General features: G+C 33.0%; 1 long non-coding RNA gene and 1 pseudogene across 1 annotated transcript; one reads left to right on the top strand and one right to left on the bottom strand.

Moving 5' to 3' along the window:
- Positions 1-292: 292 nt before the first annotated feature.
- Positions 293-1216, top strand: LOC145822238 (mitogen-activated protein kinase kinase kinase 20 pseudogene; annotated as a pseudogene).
- Positions 1217-3936: 2720 nt separating this feature from the next.
- LOC114278540 (uncharacterized) lies at positions 3937-4797 on the bottom strand. Its single transcript, XR_003634954.2, has 2 exons — positions 4520-4797; positions 3937-4429 (listed from the first exon to the last, which is right to left on the bottom strand). It is a non-coding gene; the product is annotated as an uncharacterized LOC114278540 (long non-coding RNA).
- Between the last annotated feature and the right edge of the window lie 14977 nt (positions 4798-19774).

Here is a 19774-nt window from a genome sequence, read left to right as displayed (position 1 = left end):
ATCCAATCCAAACTAAATAAAAAGTCTGGAGCTAATAGAATCCTCTAAGGATTCAACTCTTCAGAGAAAGAACGAGTAAACAACCAATCTCCTAATAATGCTTCCATACCAAGCCACTCAAAACCTTATATATATATATATATATATAGATTACAGTAAACATTATCACTTATCAGCAAATTCTAGAGAGTGACGTTCGTTTCTTTGAGAGTGAAAGAGAGAGTTTTGCAGGAGAGAGAGAGAGAGAGAGAGAGAGAGAGAGAGAGAGAGAGAGTTTTCTTGGAGTGTAATGATGTGGAGGAGAGGGAAAATACTGGGAAAGGGAGGTTCTGCAATCGTGTCTCTGGCTGCAGTTGTTTCACTACCGGGAAGTAATGAACTACCACCTTCTCTCATGGCTGCCAAATCTGCCCCTGTCAACAATTCCCAATTGCTTTCCATCGAAAGAGAGTTGTTCAGTCAGTTTGAAGGCTGTCCTCACATTCTTCGCTGTTTTGGGGACGATGTTACGATCGAAGACGGAGAGCAATGGTACAACATCTTGTTAGAGTATGCCGCTGGTGGAAGTTTGGCTGATCGCATTCAGAGTTACGGCAGAGGACTACCCGAGACAGAGGTCAGAGGATACACAAATTCTGTACTTCTGGGTCTGAGTTACATTCACAACAAGGGTTATGTTCACTGTGATATCAAGCCTCAGAACATATTGCTTGTGGATGACTTGTCAATGGATTTGAATGAAAAGATGAATAGGGTCCAAGAAAGAACTGCAAAGATTGCTGACCTAGGGCTTGTAAAGAAGGCTGGAGAGAGCTTGACAGAAAAAGGAAGAAAGCTTGGAATCAGGGGCACTGCACTGTATATGGCCCCGGAGTCCATTCGCCATGAAGATTATGAACCAGAATCAGACATATGGGCATTAGGGTGCACAATTTTGGAGTTACTGACTGGAAAAGAACCTTGGAAGTGCGACCGGAATACAGAAAGAGTAACTATCTTGTTTAAAATAGCAAGTACACAAGAAATACCTGAAATTCCAAGTGGGTTCTCAGAAGAGGCGGAAGATTTTCTGAAGAAGTGCTTGGTTAGGGATCCAAAGTCACGGTGGACTGCTGATATGCTCCTAGGCCATCCCTTTGTTTCAGCTGCAGATGGTGTTTTCACCGGGAGTATCAGAGAGGAAAGAAACACAGTTGTTCATCCAAAAGCAGCATAAGGTATTCTTCATTCATCATTCTTGAGTACATTCAATCTTCCCAAACCTTATTTGCTCACGTCACATTCAGCATCAAATGGATAAGTACCTAATAGTTGCATGGCCAAGACATTCGGATGACATTGTTTCTGAAGACTTCACACTTGTAAAGTGCAGAAAAGATTAGAGCAAGATGCCAAAGAAGGGCTGTCTACAAGTTTTTGACTCGATGCCATTGTAGTGGCATTGGGGTATCAAGAGGATTTCAGAGATACCAAACTCCAACATTGCCATTGAGATTTTCAATTGAGGTTTTAATGGAGCATGATTGTTGTTGCTTCAAGTCATCTGTTCTGAGTATGTCTCAAACTCGACCCAGATAATCCTATGTATAGAGCGGTTGTAGTGAGAGGGAGGGCTCATTATATTCTCTACATTCATAGTGAAACTCCTCTGTCCTTTTTCGCCCGTGGACGTAGGCTTATAGCCGAACCACGTAAATCATTGTGTGCTTGTGTGATTGTTTTGTTTTATATTTTCTCAATTTAAGTTTCATCATAAAATCACTAATTAATATCTAATTGAAGCATAGGCTTTCAAACAAATAGAAACCCTTACTTATAATCAGATCAACCAATTCCAATTTCCCAGGTTCAATACTTTGGAAAATTAAATCATCCCTAACTCTCCACAATGACCACAACACAACAAAAAAATAGTTTTCTAATTAATTCTTTCCAAATTTGTGTAACTCTCTACCGCACAAGGCATACCACTCACTAATTATCCATATGGGAAGAAGTCTAGTATGTCCCTTTCTCTCACATTCCAAAAATGGCATGATACTTTCTTTGCAAGATGTCCTGCAATATTACTTGTAAAAACTAAACGATTTTAATAAAACTCAACGAGGATTTGGCAATTAATAAAAGATTTGAGTGTGAACTCAAACATAATGAAAGCCATGATTCAATCAAATGAGGAAGAGCGGGGAGAAAGAACAATTTTAAAAGATATCCATCACAACATGCCCTTAAACTTGTCTCATCACCACAGATCAGATATAATAAAATGGAGTGAGTTTCCACCACCAATGGAAATTTGAAATGATCCATTGGAAACTTTTAGCATTAGAATGGACAACTAGGTAGTGCACTGCCGGGTGGAATTTAAATAAAAAACAAATGTGAAACAGAATATAAGTTGATAATTTTTTTATAAATTGTCTGCTCCATCAGTATTTTATCACTTTCAATATTTTTAGTCCTGCAATGATTATTATAATGATAATGACATCATCGCCATGTTATTTGAATATCTGGTTTCCAAAATTTGCATTTTTTGTTCATAACCTAGGCTAGGAGTTAAAAGGAACTAAATCCTACATATTGAAGCATCCACAATGATTCATCGTTGTATATAAATTCCTCTATTTCTATGTTTTCTACTACAAATTGTTCGCTCAAAGTATTTCAAATCTTGCTTATACTAGTTATGCTCTTAATATAGTGTACTAGGATTAGGGTTATGGAGAAGCTTGTTTCAATAAAAAGGGCAAACTTATGTGAGGTCAATATCTTTGTCTCTGATTGTGTCTGATTCAATATTGAAAAGGCTACTTTTTCACTTCACTGCCCTTAATATGATTTGTCGGTGACCTCAATCTACATGCTATCAAGGCTATGAATATTTAATCCTTACTAGAGGGGGGGGGGGAAGGAGAATTAGGCTGTGTTTCAAACTATAATTCCACCCCTACATTCCAATGCCATGTTTGGATACGTCTTTCAAATTATATTTTCACAACAAAAAGAAAACTTTGCAGAAAATTCTGTGTTAGGCAAAAAAAAAAAAAAAATTTGAAATTTGGCTTAACCGGTCGTCCGGCCGATCAATCGAAACAAGGCATTTTTTTTTTGGCAATTGGCACTTGTTTATATATATATATATATATATATATATATTTAATAAAACAATATTTTAGAATTTTTTAAAATTTTTTATGAGCTTTTAATAGATTTTTGAGTTGTATGTTTGGTTATGAGTTGTAAGTTTTTGTATCAGATATCATATGTCACATCAAAAATTCCCCACTCAATTCAAAACTCTTTTCATACTCATAACTAAACAAATTTTCTGCCCTCAAATCATAATTCCAAAACACACAAACTCAAAATATTAGACTCCACATAGCCTTCTATAGCTCTACTTCACCTCCATAGCATCCATTTATAGATGCACATGCGAGTTTAGATACTCTGACCTCTGGCATATAGCGCAATATATATATAAGGAAAGAGTTATGTGAAATGAATGGGTGCAACACACAACAAATTTTCTAGTTCAACTTTTGTACATCATAAAGCTAGAAGGGAGCTATTTCTTTTCTTAATATTTTTCAAACCTAATTTTGTTGAGAGATTGGAACTCTAATCAAAGAAATAATATAGGAATTTTTATTTATATCCGTTTTAACCCTAAAAGTTCCATGTCCCTACCGAGTACCATTTTTTTTTTTGGTCAAATCCATGATGTGTTTGTATCCAAATTTTTTTAAAATCGCCATGTCCTGTGTCCATGCCCATGTCTGTGTATGTGCTTCTTAGGAGTTTAACCAAATATTACAAGCAAACTTTATCTGAGTACTGGAACTAAGCGAATGAGTGAACCAGGTATAGCAATGAGAGCATAAACAATGGCACAAAATGGGAGAGCCTCAAGTTCCTCTGCTGACAATGTTGTTGTTCCCAATCATTCTACTTTTTAATAGTAATTCTTTAAATTAGTGTCAAATTCAACTAAGCTTTAACACATGAATAGGATACTACAAGATCATTTTGGCCCTGTGCTAAACGTCTAGAAGATATAGTTTCACAACTTTTGAGGGTAGTACATATTAACTTGAAGAACTAAAATAAGATGATCACATAATGACAACTGAGATATAGAGACAAATTTGCAAAGACAATTGAAAATAACACCATAAGTTTCATTACCCACTCCAAGATAATTAAACACCAAAATGCACCATATATAATGAAGTTTTTCCAAAGTTCACATACCACCAATGATCGAACACAGAACAATGGAAGCCATCTCCAGATCAATGATTGCAGGCACAAACAAATTCATCAAACATAGCACTTGGGAATTTAATGGCAGCTCTTTCAATTACACATCCAATTGACAGTACAATGCCAAGCGAGGCAGTCACATATGCATTACATCAAACACCTTGTATACACACAGAACAGAACCCAATAAAACAAACTATTAAAACAACAATTCATTGATAAGAAAAGTCATGGGGAAGTCTTTGCTTACACTTTGAAGGGTTGTGGAAGCAAAACCACTGTGTGAACCCATGGATTTGGGTAGAGTGAGTTTTGTGAGGAACACCACTGGAAGCAAAACCGCTGTGTCAATCTTATGGTTTTGTTGCAAGTTAGTACAGTGGTTATCCAAGTATATATGGACTAATCGTCTAACATGTATTATTGTTAATACACTTATTAGTTTGATTTATTTGTTAATGCACTCGGTGTTCATAAAACTTATTATTTTTTTTTAAAAAACTATTGGTTTAATTTATTTGTTAATATAATTAGCGTTTTAGGCGTTTGTAAATTTAAAGTGTGTATCAAATCTCTTTACCTCTAAGTGTTTTAAAAATTATTAATTTAATTTATTTGTTTGTTGTCTTCATTTTGTGTGCGTTTAAAAAATTAAAATCAATATTCTTAAATTTTCTGTGTCTGCTTAAAAAATCAATGTTTATTTATTGAATAATGCTTGGGACCCCCTTTTGGGGGTCACCCCCTCACCCCCCTTTGCCACGTGGCGGGTGGTGATTGGAGGAGCAGGAAAAAAAAGAAAAAGAAAAAGAAAATGTAACCAATGAGGGATAGAGGGGGTCGAAGGGGTGGAGAAAAAAGGAGGGATGAATCATTGTTGTTATTTATTTGTTGTCTTCATTTTGTGTGTTCTTAAAAATAAAAAAAAAATTAAAAACAATGTTCTTGAAGCTTTATGTCACATGGAATTTAGATAAAAATAATAATAAAAAAAAATTAGGCACCCAAGTTCTTTCCACTAAACACATTCTGCAACCCAATTCTCTCCCACAATCAGTTACTCTCATCACTAGTGGTCACCCGTGCGGTGCACGAGATTTTAAAAAGTCAATAATCACTAAAAAGAATTTTCTATTTGATTGCATTTCTTAATATTTTATTTAATTTGTGTATGTAAATCTTATTTTACATCATTAAAAAATATTTAATATTTCATATTATTGAATTTTTTTAAAAACTATCATACATTAAGTAAATCATTACATATATAATAACTAATTTATCTAAGAATTACTTCGGACAATCAAAAATAGAGTAACAAAGGCATGTTGTAATTAATCAAAATGACTAATATATTAAATAAAAGTAACACTAATTTTGTTTAATCAATAATAGACATTACATTAATTATCCCATATAATATAATAAATTAAAATACAATTAATTTTAATTCTCATTATATGGTTAAAATTTTTTTACATGCTATTTGTTTTTTGGTTATATTGATTCATTAAACACAAATAGGTTTGGAATGATTAAAAAGAAAAAAAGGTTTGGAAATGCATTAAACTTGAATTGATAAACATAAAGAATATAAATATTTAAATTATTCAAAAAAATAAACATTTTAAATATGAAATATCTTCCATTTGCTCAAACTTTGAATCTAAATAAAAAAAAATTAAAAAAGAAGAAGAAGAAATTTGTGGTTTAAATCTCAAAGGAAATGAGTTCCTAAAAATAAATTTAAGATTTTTAGGCACCGAAAAAGGATTAGAAATGGCTCAATGTTGATTGTTTTTTCCTAATCTTTTGTTCATGATTTCTTTTGCAGGAACTTGTTTTTATATTGAAAATATTATGCTTAAACAAAAGATATATATGGAATTTTATCATGTTTACAATTTGTATGGATAATTAATTGATGATTTTAAAAAATAAAATATTAAATTCAACTTGAAGATAAATTTTAAAAAAATTAAACTAAAATATATAGAATTCTATAACAAACTAACAAAAGATAAATATATATTGTTAAAAAAATTATTATCTTTTTGGGATATTTATATCCCAATCTCAATCCTTTTTTTTTATTTAATATTTTGTTATCTTTTATTTAAATTTTCATTTTCAGCTCAAATCTAAATAATTATGTTTTTATTTTTGTATATTTTTTCATTAATATTTTTTTGTTGCTCATATATAAATAATTACCTTTTTATTTAAAAAATTATTTGACTTGTACTATTTTTTTATTTTAATATTATGCTTAAACAAAAGATATATATGGAATTTTATCATATTTAAAATTTGTATGTATAATTAATTGATGATTTAAAAAAAAATAAAATATTAAATTCAACTTGAAGATAAATTTTAAAAAGATTAAACTGAAACATATGAAAATTTTATAATAAACTAATAAAAGATAAATATAGATCGTTAAAAAAATTATTATCTTTTTGAGATATTTATATCCCAATCTTAATCTTTTTTTTTATTTAAATATTTTGTTATCTTTTATTTAAATTTTCATTTTGCAGTTCAAATCTAAATAGTTATGTTTTTATTTTTGTATATTCTTTCATCTCTATTTTTTTGTTATTCATATATAAATAATTACCTTTTTAAAAATTATTTGACTCGTAATATTTTTTTATTTAAATATTTTTAATTGTTCATATATAAATAGTTAACTTTTTATTTTTAAAATTAATGGACCCGTAATATTTTTTATTTAGTTATTTTTTTAATCTTTTATTTGACTCTTTATATTATTTTTGTGGTTAAAATTTAAATAGTTATCTTTTTATTTTTTATATTTTTATCTTTACCTCTTTGTTGTTCATATCTAAATATTTATCATTTTATTTAAATATATATAATCCTTTTGGCTTTTGAGATTTTGATAATTGACAAATGATTAAAAATTAAAAAAAGTGGGAGAAGAGACTTGAGGGGTGACACGTAAGAGAGAGAATTCATAAGAATTTGGTATTAAGGGTTTGGAGAATTCTAATACTCTACTACATTCACTTATAGATATAGTATAGATTTGTTTAACTTCTGATCATAAATTTCCACTCCATTTAAACGGATATGAAAAGAAACATTGGAAAAACAGATATGAAAAGAAAGGAATCAAAGTAGCCAGCTTTTGTATAATCTTCTAATTTCCTTGCAACTTTCTCAATAAAATATAAAAATATATATCCTTGTGAACTGTATATAAGAAAATAAAGTTTACTTTCACTTCTTTTTTTATTTGTTTAACTTCTGATCATAAATTTCCACTCCATTTAAACGGATATGAAAAGAAATATTAGAAAAACAGATATGAAAAGAAAAACAGAGACATGTTCAGGGCAAAAGAAAAAAAAAAAAAAAAAAAAACAGGGACATGCACACTATAATTTTGTGCAATATTTTTATAGTCAAAATACAAAATCACAAATGCTTGGAACAAAAAATAAATTAGTAAAGCAAAAGAAAAAGAAAAAGAAGAACCGAGACATGCATTCGATTGAGAGGTGGACTGTTGAATTTAGGGACTGCCGGTGTTCACTGCTGATGAAGGAAATTAATGAAGTATATTTTAGATTTGTTTGGGGTGGGAGAGTAACATGGGAGAGGGATATGTAGCTATTGTCGGAGTTGTGGGAGAGTGAAAGTCTTTATATCTATCTGTTATAGGATATGGATAGTTAGGTGTTTTTTGTTTTTAGATTTGTTTGAGGTGAGAGAGTAACGTGGGAGAGGGATATATGTGGGAGAGGGATATGTATCTATTGTAGGAGTTGTGGGAGAGTGAAAGTCTTGATTTTTTATTTTTTATAGCTTTTTATGGATAGGTTTTGTTTGGTTTTTTTTTTTTTTTGACAGCTTTTATGGATGGGTTTGTTAGGAGTTTTTATTGTTCTCAAAACGTGGGAGAGAGATATACGTGGGAGAGGATATGTATCTATTATAAGAGTTGTGGGAGAGTGAAAGTCTTGATTTTTTATTTTTTATAGCTTTTTATGGATAGGTTTTCTTTGGTTTTTTTTTTTTTTTTTTTTTGACAGCTTTTATGGATGGGTTTGTTAGGAGTTTTTATTGTTCTCAAAACGTGGGAGAGGGATATACGTGGGAGAGGATATGTATCTATTATAGGAGTTGTGGGAGAGTGAAAGTCTTGATATATATATATATATATATATATATATATATTTTTACAGCTTTTATGGATGGGTTTGCTAGGAGTTTTTGTTGTTCTGAAAGTCTTTGAGAGGGGAGGAAATGAACTATAAACTAAAAAAAGAGCTGCCACGTATTTTTTAAAATTATGAGAATTTTAGAATATCATTTTGAAGGCTTTTGGAAATAGCACTACATTCTATTATATATATAGTATAGATAGATTTATTTATTTTGATTTTTTTCTCTTTTTAAAACGTTGTGCAGTTTCTATCTAAAAAATACAAATAATTATTATGTAGTTTCAATTCACTTTCATCATCTTCACTTCTCTCTATTTTGTGTAAAATATCATTTCTCTATTGAAGAGCATTGCAATCTTATGGTTATTCAACAATATTGCAATCTTATCCTACACTGTAAGTGTAATATTTGTTAATTATACTTTCTTTTCTTTTTTTTCGTTAAAATGTTCCACCATGTTATCAAGTTCTTTGGGGAGGGAAAAAAAAAATAGAGTATAAGAAATAATTCAGTATTTCTTAATTTTTTTTTTTAAATGAGTTTGTGTTTTTGTTTGTTTTTTAATTTTTTTTATATTAAAAATATCTTTGAAAGTATAAGTGTCTTAGGTTTGTAATTTGTTAAAAAGTTATTTGTTTGTTTTCTTAATTTTTTTTATCAAATATGTTTTACTGTAACTGTTTATTTTTCTTTGTGTACATCAAATCTCTTTAAAAATAAGGGTTCTAAGAATTTTGGATTTATAGTTTTTAAAAAAATTGTTTATTCGTTTTCTTAATTTTTTTGTTGTGTGTGTTTTTTTAAGAAAGAATTTAGTGCTTAAAAAAAAAAAAAGTTTCTTCTTTTGGTTTTATTATGTTTTTAATGTTAATAGATTTCACTATTATTATTATTATTATTATTATTATTATTATTATTATTATTATTATTATTTGCGTATATCAAATCTCTTTGATTATAATATTCTAAGAGTCTTGGCTTTGTATTTTTCTATTTTGTGTGCTTTATTGTGTAATTTTAATTCACTTTCACCATCTTCACTTATCTCTGTTCACAGTAAAATATTAATTTTATATTCAATAACATTGTAATCTTATGGTTATTCAAGAACATTGCAATCTTATCCTATATTGTAAGCGCAATATTTATTAATTATACTATTTATTTTTTCCATTGAAAAATTCCATTATGTTATCAAGTTCTTTGGGAAGAAAAAAAAACAGAATATAAGAAATAATTCTATATTTCTTAAAATTTATTTATTTTTTTAAATTAGTATTTTTTGGTTTTTTTTTAATTTTATTTTTTATATTAAAATCTCTTTGACAGTATAAGACTCTTAGGTTTGTAATTTTTTAAAAAGTTGTTATTTTGTTTTCTTTTGTGCATATCAAATCTCTTTTAAAATAAGTGTTTTAAAAATTTTGAATTTGTAAAATTTTGAATTTGTAATTTTTTTAAAAATTTTTTTTGTTTTTTTTTTTTTGCTGTGCATTTTTTTTAAGAAAGAATTTAGTGTTCTTAAAAAAACAGTTTTTTCTTTTGGTTTGTTTTTTTGGTTTTATTATTTTTTAAAATGTTAATAGATTTCACTATTATTATTATTTTTTTTTTTTGCATATATCAAGTCTCTTTGATTATAATATTCTAAGAGTTTTGAATTTTTATTTTTCTATTTTGTATGCTTTTGTATTTTTATATTCATTTTTTTCATTGTTCACTTTTTAAAGCTTTTGTTTGTTTTTTGTGTATAAATTTTGTTTTTTTTAAAATAAAATTTGTTTGTTTATTTTATTTATTTTTTTGGTGTGTGAGTTTTTTTAAAAAAACAATTCAATGTTCTTCAAAAAATAATTAATCCTTTTTTTTTTGGTTTGTTTTTCTTCTTTTTTCAAATTTATTTGTTTATTTTCTTATTTTTTTTGCTTGTGCTTTTTTAAGAAAAATTTCAGTGTTCTTAAAATTTGTTTTGATTGTAAGTGATTAATTGTTTTGATTGTAAGTGATTAAGAGGCTTGGATTAGTGTTTTTATGCTTAACCACATTTTAAACAAAAAAATAAAAATACTCCAACTAGATCATACATTATTTTGCCAAATACATATGTATTTTATTTATTTATTTATTTTTTACAGATTGTTTTTCTATTTTTTCTTTTCAGAATAAATAATTTCTAGTACTTCTCTATTAAAGAAAATATGAATTTTGAAACATAAAAATTTTATATTATAATTTTAAATGATTTACACACGCAACACGTGTGCCTTGCCGCTAGTATATTTATAAGTATCCTTAAATTAGATAATAAATAACATAAATAGCAAAGGATTGCAAGGAAACTTGATAGTGTAGTGGTTTTATAGTGGGTCTCTTATATGGCCTACATCAAAGCGGCACCGTTTTGATGCGCAGCAGTGTCCAGCGATCAACCTATTTCATTCTTGAGGCCCCAAATCTAGCGATCAACCTAATTCATTCTGGAGGATCCTAGTGAAGTAGAGGAAAGGAAGATGGAAGCAACAGAGGAAAGGAAGATGGAAGTAACAGAGGAAGGGAAGACGATGACCACTGCCACGAACACCGAAGCCGGAGGCGGCAGTACCAAAATCCGTAAGACCCCTCTCTCTCTCTCTCTCAGCCACTCTACAGAACCGTAGATGAGATTGTCACTAGATCAGAACTCAGATTAAACACACAAATAATGCAATCATATTAATTACAAAAACAAATCTGTAGAAAAAAAAAATAATGCAATCATATTAATTACAAAAACAAAACTCATAAAAAAATTTGATTCAAACAAATAATTAACAATCAAACATTGCTGAGCTTAGAGATTAAAGGAGTAAAGACCATTTTTGAGAGAGAGAGAGAGAGAGAGAGACAATTAGACGTTCAACACCATTGCCATCACTCCACCACCATGGAATTGCCATCATAATTTTTCGAAAAGGAGATTGAAGACAAAAGGGGTTTTTTGGGAGGGAGATCAAAATAGGTGGTGAGGGAGAATGAAGAGGTGGAGGTTTTATGGGGGGATGGAGAGACCAGTAGATAGATGAGTGAGTAAAGACGGGCTTTGCAATGGGAAAAAGAGAAACTTTCGTATAATGAGAGAGAGAGAGAGAGAGAGAGAGAGAGAATTCTTTATGATAGAGAGTTCTTTACGAGTAAATGAGAAAGTTGAGTTCTACAATATTTTGTAATTAAAATAAGGGTTGAGCTTATCATGTATACATCTTAACATGAGAGAATTTGAAAAGTTTGTGGGACCCACTACAGGTCCCATTTTCATGATCTGAACAGTTCATTTTGTAGGGTCGTCAATGAATATCATCGTTGTGGCTCTAGCACCCTTGGTTGCTTGTCGCTTGAGTTTTTGATGAGGGCTTTGTGGTGGGTTTTGTGTGTGGTCAAAGAGGGGTTTTGGTGAGTGGCAATGAGGCAGTGGTGAGTGTGAGAATATATGTATATATGGCAATATATGTATATATGGCATACTTGTGTATATTAGGAATTAGGCAAATTAGATAAGATTGTGGTGGTGTAAATAGGAATGTATTTCATTTTTCAATCGTAGATTTAGGGCTATATAAACTGATGAAATGTTTGTAAACAATACAATTGAATATACAAGTTTATTCAGAAATCGTACATGGTATCAAAGCTCTGGTTGTGATTTTTGGTTCGTTGGGAATCAACCCATCTGAGTTTGCTCTATTCGTTGCATCTGGGTTCCTTCGTTGATCCATCTAGTTGAGTCGTCTAGGTTGACTAGTTTAAGAGACCCATCTGGGTTATTTAGTACACATGTTCGTGTCTTCTTCTCTGCATACAACTTGCAATAGGTGTTCGCGTCTTCTTCTCTATGTACAACTTGCGATAGCTCCTGTTCGTGGTCTTCTCACGATCAATCGAGGGTTTTTCTCTCCAATTTCTCGCTCTATTTTGCAAACCCCTCTTCTCTTTCTGGGTTCGTCTGGTTCGGTTGAAGGTCAGGAGTTATTGTACTTTGCTCGAGTAATCCATCTGGGTTTACGATTCTCTCTTCATTGCTGGTTCTGTCCTCTGGTTTGAGGAGCTTGGTTTATCGCATGACCTAATCGTTTGGTTTGTGGAGTTCGGTTTTCTTACACTGAAAATTGATCAAAAGTACCACTGGTGTTCTCCCACCCAGTGGTCTAATATTCTGGCTATTTTGTTTTCACCCATCAGTTCTCAATTTATTACACTTGAACCCCCCCTCAAATTTCTTGTTATTTTTGGGTTTACTACAATTCAACCTCTCAGATTTCTGGCTATTACGATGTCTTTGGCTTCTGATGAGTGTACCTTTTGCCATCAGAGGGGCCATTGGAAGTATCACTGTCCCAAGAAAGGATGTCTGTTTGACTCGTATCTTAGTAGCAGGAATCGTGGAAGGGACTCACGCTTCTGAGGAAGAAGCGCGATTTTGCGCTTCCAAGGAAGAATCGCACAAGAACCGCGCTTCTAATGCGAAAGAATCGCGATTAGGGCTGAGACCTCTCACGGTCGATCTCGACTGTCTTTGTCGCTCTCTCTTCTCTCAGTCTCGATTTCCTCTTCGTCTCTCTTCGCCTCTGTTTGCTTCGTCTCTCTCTTCGTCTCCCTCTCTCGTCTCTGTTTGCTTCGTCTCGCTGTTCGTCTCCCTCTCTCGTCTCTGTTCTCCATCTCTCTCTCTCTCTCTCTCGATCTCTGTTCTCCCTCCCTCTCCCTCTCCCTCTCCGTTTTATATTATATAATATAAATATAATATATCATATATATATAATATAATATAATTTATTATATTTAATATATATAATATTTATCATATATAATATAATTTGTCATAGATAATATAATTCTTTTGTCTAAAATAAAAAATTATTTATTAAAATTTATTATTCCTAACTTTTTAACATATAATAAATAAAATAAATTATCTAATTAAAAGAAATCTATTTAAATCATATATAATAAAAAAAAAGTTAAAAAATTTATAAAATAAAAGATCTAATTTTTATTTTTTATTTATTTGAACATAATTTATTATTCATTATTTATTATAATAAATAAAATATAATTAATAAAAATAATATATAAGCGCTCCTAATTTACGACTCCTCTAAGTGGCCACGTTCCCCCGCTCCCGCTCCCGCCCCCGCCCCCGCTCCGTGCAACTATGACTCGTATTATTAGCAGTCTCGGACCCAGTTTTGCCCTTTCTCTCTGAGTAATTTTCAAGCTTCTGCCGGTTCTACTGCATCTACTCCAGCTCCTAATCCTGACTTGGCTTCGTTGAGTGTTTAGATTAGTCAGCTCCAGCATACACTGTCTACCTCATTGCCATCCCTGTCTGCCTCTATTATTTTCTCTTTTCATTCAGATTTGCTTGAGTCTTCTTCAGGTATCTCTTCGTCTATCTAGATTTTTGACTCTGGTGCCTCTTATCATATGATTCCCCATCTCTTCTTACTTCAAAATTGTACTCTCTCTCCTTTTCCTATTACTGTTAATGTTGATAATGGGTCTGATATGTCTATTATATATGTTGGGTCTATCTTACCGTCTCTATTCCATCTGTCCTTTATGTTTCTCAGTTATCTGTCAGTATATTATCTATCAGTTAACTTGATGCCTTCGGTTTTGATGTTATCTTTTCTTCTTCTATCTGTTCTGTGCAAGATCGGATCCAAGCAGCAGATTGGGACTAGCCGTAGAGTTAGAGACCTCTATGTGGTGGAGAGCTTGAATCTGCCTATGACAACTTCTCAAACTGCTTTTTCCTCTTTTCAGTTAGATTCTCTATCCAATCCCTTCTATTTGTGACATTCTAGATAAGGGCATTTGTCTGTTAACCACTTACGGTCTTTAACTCAGTTAGGTATATTGGGTAAAGTTTTTCCTAGTAAACTTACTGAATATCGGAGGTGTAAACTTGCCAAAATGACAGTCTTAGCTTTTCGTAAAAGTATTTCTATATTTGATATACCGTTTTCTTTAGTTCATACTGATGTTTAGGGTCCTTCTGTTCTTACGAAAGGGGGTTCTGCATACTATGTGTCATTTGTTAATGACTACATTCGTTACACTTGGATTTATCTATGACTCATAAGTCCGATTTCTATAGATATGCCGTACGTTTCAGTCTATGATTATTACTCAGTTTGGGTCTACGAATAAAGTGTTACGGTTTGACTTGGGTGGGGAATATTTTAAAAATGAGTTCTGTGAGTATTTAGCCAATTTGGGTACCATTCACCAAACTTTCTGTACAGATACACCTGTCCAAAATGGTCGAGCCCAGCGTAAACTCCGTCATCTCCTTGAGATAGCTCGGTCTTTTCTTCTCTCTGCCTCAGTTCCGGCTCTATTCTGAGGGGAGGCAGTTCTTACTACTGCTTTTCTTCTGAACCGCATACTTACTCCCTTTCTTTCTGGTCGGTCTCCTTATGAGGCTTTATTCTCCCAAATTCCCAACTACTCCCTCCTTCGTGTGTTTAGGTCTGCCTGTTTTGTCCTTCTTCCCCGCAAAGATAGGACCAAACTTAGTGCCGCCCGGTTTGTCCTCTGTATCTTTTTGGGTTATAGTCCTACTCAGAAAGGCTATCGGTGTTACGACCCTGTTTCCCGTTATCTTTATGTCTCCCGTCTTGTTTCTTTTCTCGAACGTCTACTTTACTTTCAGTTTCCTCCTCTCACCGCCCAGTTTCCAAAGAGGATTTGGTTCATATTGATTCGTTTTCTTCTGAGGTCCCGTTTGATGAGTACATCTCCATAGTTCCTCCTGAGTTTGTTCTATCTTCTCCTCCTACTTCACCTCTGGCTGCTTCTCCTCCTTCGGTTTCTTCTCCTCATCCGTTGTTAGTTTATTCTCGTTGCAAGGTTCTTCCTCCACTGATTGTCTCTATCCCTGTTGCTAATCCTCCTGCTTCTAACGATTCTGATCCTGCTACACACCAATATCCTACTCGAGCGCATCATCCTCCAAATAAGTTAGGTTGGTCTAATACATGTTTTTCTGATTCCTATTGTACTTTTTTGTCTGTTATTCACTCTTTTTCAGAACCTCAGTCTTACAAGGAAGCCTATCAAGATCCACATTGTGTTCAAGCTATGGAGGATGAGTTGTCTGCTTTACAGAAAATCAGTACTTGGGAGTTGGTTCCTTTGCCTACTGTTAAGAATCTGGTTAGTTGCAAATGGGTCTACAAAGTCAATACTCATTCTGGTGGTTCTCTTAAGCGCTACAAAGCTCGTCTAGTAGCCAAAGGTTTCTCACAGGAGTATGGTGCTGATTATGAGGAGACATTTGCTCCTATTGTCAAGATGGCTACTGTCCGTACCTTAATTTATGTTGCTGCTGTTCGACATTGGCCTCTCTATCAGATGGACGTGAAGAATGCTTTTCTTAACGGTCATCTCACTGAGAAGGTCTACATGCGTCTTCCCCCTGGTCTTCTCCACTCTTCTGGGCAGGTTTGTTATCTTCGGCGTGCTCTGTATGGTTTGAAGTTGTCTCCTCGTGCTTGGTATGATCGCTTTTAGGTTGCTGTTACTGAGCTTGGGTTTCATCCTTATGCTTTCGACTCTGCTTTGTTTCTGAGACATACCTCTGCTGGTTTTGTTGCTCTCCTACTCTATGTGGATGATATGATCATCACTGGCTAACTCTTCTGCTATCTCTAAGGTCAAGCAACATTTTTTCCGCACCTTCGAAATGAAGGATTTAGGTCCATTGCGGTATTTTCTTGGTATTGAGATTGCCTATTCTCTAAAGGGTTATTTTCTGTCTCAAGCCAAGTATGTTAATGAGGTTATTCACTATGTTGGTCTTACTGATACTAAGGTTTCAGATATACCTATTGAGCTTAATTTGAAGCTTAACTCTACTGATGGTGTCCCTCTGGATGATCTCACTTCCTATCACGAGCTTGTGGGTTGTTTAGTTTATTTGACTGTCACTCGCCCTGATCTTGCTTATACTGTTCATGTGGTTAGTCAATTTGTTTCTGCTCCTCGCTCCACCCATTGGGCTGCTTTGGTTCGCATTCTTCGCTATCTTAGGGGTACCATCTTTCAGGACTTACTGTTGTCATCTACTTCCTCTTTAGATTTGGTGGCCTATACTGATTCTGATTGGACTGGTGATGTTGATGATCGCAAGTCCACCTCTGGTTTCTGTATGTTTCTTGGCGATTCCTTGATCTCTTGGAAAAGCAAGAAACAAACTATTGTTGCTCGTTTTACTGTCAAAGCTGAGTACTGTGCTATGGCTCATGCTATTGCTGAGTTTGTTTGGCTTTGTTGTCTTCTCTCTGATTTGGATGTACCTCAGTCTTCTCCAACCTCTCTTTATTGTGATAACCACATTGCTATTCAGATTGCCCACAATACTGTCTTCCATGAATGTACAAAACACATTGAGATTGATTGTCACTTTGGCCGTCAGCAATATGCGGTCTGGCTCTATTTTGCTTCCTTTCGTCTCCACGGCATTACAACTTGCGGACTTCTTCACCAAGACTCAAACTACCACTCGGTTTCAGTTTCTTCTTAGCAAATTCTCCGTGTTTTCTGCTCAAACACCTTGAGTTTGAGCGGGGGTGTGAAAATATATGTATATATGGCAATATATGTATAGATGGCATATTTGTGTATATTAGGAATTAGGCAAATTAGGCAAGATTATGGTGGTGTAAATAGGAATGTGTTTCCTTTTTCAATCATAGATTTAGGACTATATAAACTGATGAACTGTTTGTAAACAATACAAATTGAATATACGAGTTTATTCAGAAATCTTACAGTGAGAAAGAGACGATGGTGAGGTGGTTATAATGACTGGCAATGAAGAGTGACTATTTGGGTGATGGTGGTTGTGGTAGTTGCTAATGGTGATGGGAAGTAGGTGAAGGTAGCGGTATGGTGAAAGATAAGAATTTGGATTTGTTGAATTTGTGGTTCCCAATAGTTAGCATTGAGTTCCATACCGAAATGGCACTTTTGGAGTTTAAGTAGAAGGGTTGGCCGACAAGTTTGCCATCTTGGTCATGTGTGAGAAAATTTAGCACCATGGCACATTCTAATGAGTAATATCGGGAACATCCCTAAATTTGTGAGACTGTAGAGGAGCTAAATCTGAGCTGCAAAATCAATTTCTGGGTATAACTTTGTTTGTATGTCTATTGTAGATGTGGATTGATTTGATTTAATTGTGTTGTCTTGCATTGTGTTTGATTTGAAGTTGACTTTGAAATCTTATTGCAGCTTAAATTTGTATGTACTATTCTGATTTTAGTTGGTTAATTTAAACTGTTGATGATGTTGGTTGGACTTTTTTTGAAATGGTCTCAATTGCCAATGTCGGTATGAATAATCTGCTTTGTCATATAAACAAACTTTGATTTTCAATTGAAAATTTGTTTTTGTTTTTTGTTTTTGAAGTGTGCTTTAGTTGCATTTATTTTGCTCTAAAAGGGCACCACTTAAATTTTCTATGCGCTTTTCTGGTTTGTGTATACAACTAATAATTGCATTAAACACACTTGCTGTTTTTGAAATCACTTCATCTTTCCATTTAATTAATTATGTGTTTTGTGTTTCCTTGTTACTTCATCTAATATACAAGTTATTTTTGTGTGCATAAGAAGAAAGAAAGAGAAGGGCTTGGGAAACAGAGTAGGGGAATTGAAAACCTTGATTCAAGGTGCTAAGAAGACAGGATTTCATAGTGGATGATTAAGGTTTCAGCTTTTAGATCATTGAATAGAACCAGAAGAGGTATGATTGCTTGGATGGTTGAAGGTTTTTCCTTTTCTATGCCATAGTCATCATCTTCAAAATTGATATATTTTTGTCATAAAATAAGCATGATTTTAAAGGGAAATATGCTAATTGAAACACAAATTATCACAATGTGGTATTAGTGTTTGGGCATTATCACAGTGCATTTGCAAGTACATGTTATATCCAATTTTCAAAGAGGAAAAACTTTGGCAGACATGAGCAGTCATACAGTCTCAGACATGCACACTTACAGTGCATTTGCAAGTACATGTTATATGCAATTTTCAAAGAGGAAAAACTTTGGCAGACATGAGCAGTCATACAGTCTCAGACATGCACACTTATGAGCAAGTGAAACTTGCTTTTTGAGAAATCAATTAAGCACAAGTATTGAAATTTCCAAATCAGATATTTGAATCAACCAATGGATTTTGTTGATGGTATTGGTATAAATTTCTCCACTTTGGGATGTTAGTTGCATGTCAAGACTACTGGCAAGCGACCATTTTTGTTCGTTTTTCATCATTCGAACAGTAAATTAAATCTTGCAATTGTAGTATACTTGTTGTCTGCTACCTTAGAAGAGTTATACTACCAAGTAACAATTGGTGTAATGATGGTTGCATTTAATTTTTTTGTACCTTGAACTATTTGGAAATTGAAAAGTGATGCTAATCTATTGGCATTGTCATAATTTTTTTGAGTTGTTTTATCATTCAAAGGCCATTAGTCTATGATTCTACTATAGGAGTTGCTCTATATACTCTACACTTCTTAGGACATTATGATAATATTGAGATTTAATGCCTTTGTCCTTCATGTTTGGGGTGGTTGTGGTGTCTAATTGTGCTATATGACATTGATTTGATCCTTGGTAATTATAGCTAATTTCTTTGGAGAGATTGATTGTTGCATATGGGTCACAGAGAGTTCTTTGATGTGCAAGTGATTTTGTTTTTCTTGCAGAAATGGATTCAATCACTGCTTGGTTTGTGGTTGGTCTATTTTCAGCTACGTTTGTTTGCAGTGCAGTAACTCAACTTATCGACACTTACACAAATTCATCAGCAAACCCGCTTTGGTTTCAATTAGTTGGTACAGCTCTTGGGGTTGTTCATGTAGTAATTGAAACGTCCGTGTATTTTATATTTGGACATGTGCCTCACAAATTATTTGGACCCTTTGCAATAGCTTCCATACAGGGTGTTACTGCGTTTTGTGCACTAATTTTTGGATAGTGTAAGGATCTTGATTCCATGTTCTTCATCTTGATGGTATCGGATGTTATGGACTTTTTTGCCTCTGCACGCCTTATGCACACGGCCGCTGACATTTATGTTATGGAAGTCTTGTTTGGAGGGCTGATGCAGATTGTGGTTTATCTGACAGGAGACAACTTGTACATCTATATTCCGGTTAGTATATTATCTGGTGGTTTCATTTTTGAGATGTACAGGTCATATACAGCGCCCATTTTCTTAATCACCTGCAGCAAAATCAAGGGTGTTGATGA

This window comes from Camellia sinensis, chromosome 3, assembly GCF_055761805.1.
Source record: "Camellia sinensis isolate YWXY chromosome 3, ASM5576180v1, whole genome shotgun sequence".
Classification (NCBI taxonomy): domain Eukaryota; kingdom Viridiplantae; phylum Streptophyta; class Magnoliopsida; order Ericales; family Theaceae; genus Camellia; species Camellia sinensis.
This window is presented reverse-complemented; position numbering and strand designations above follow the sequence as displayed.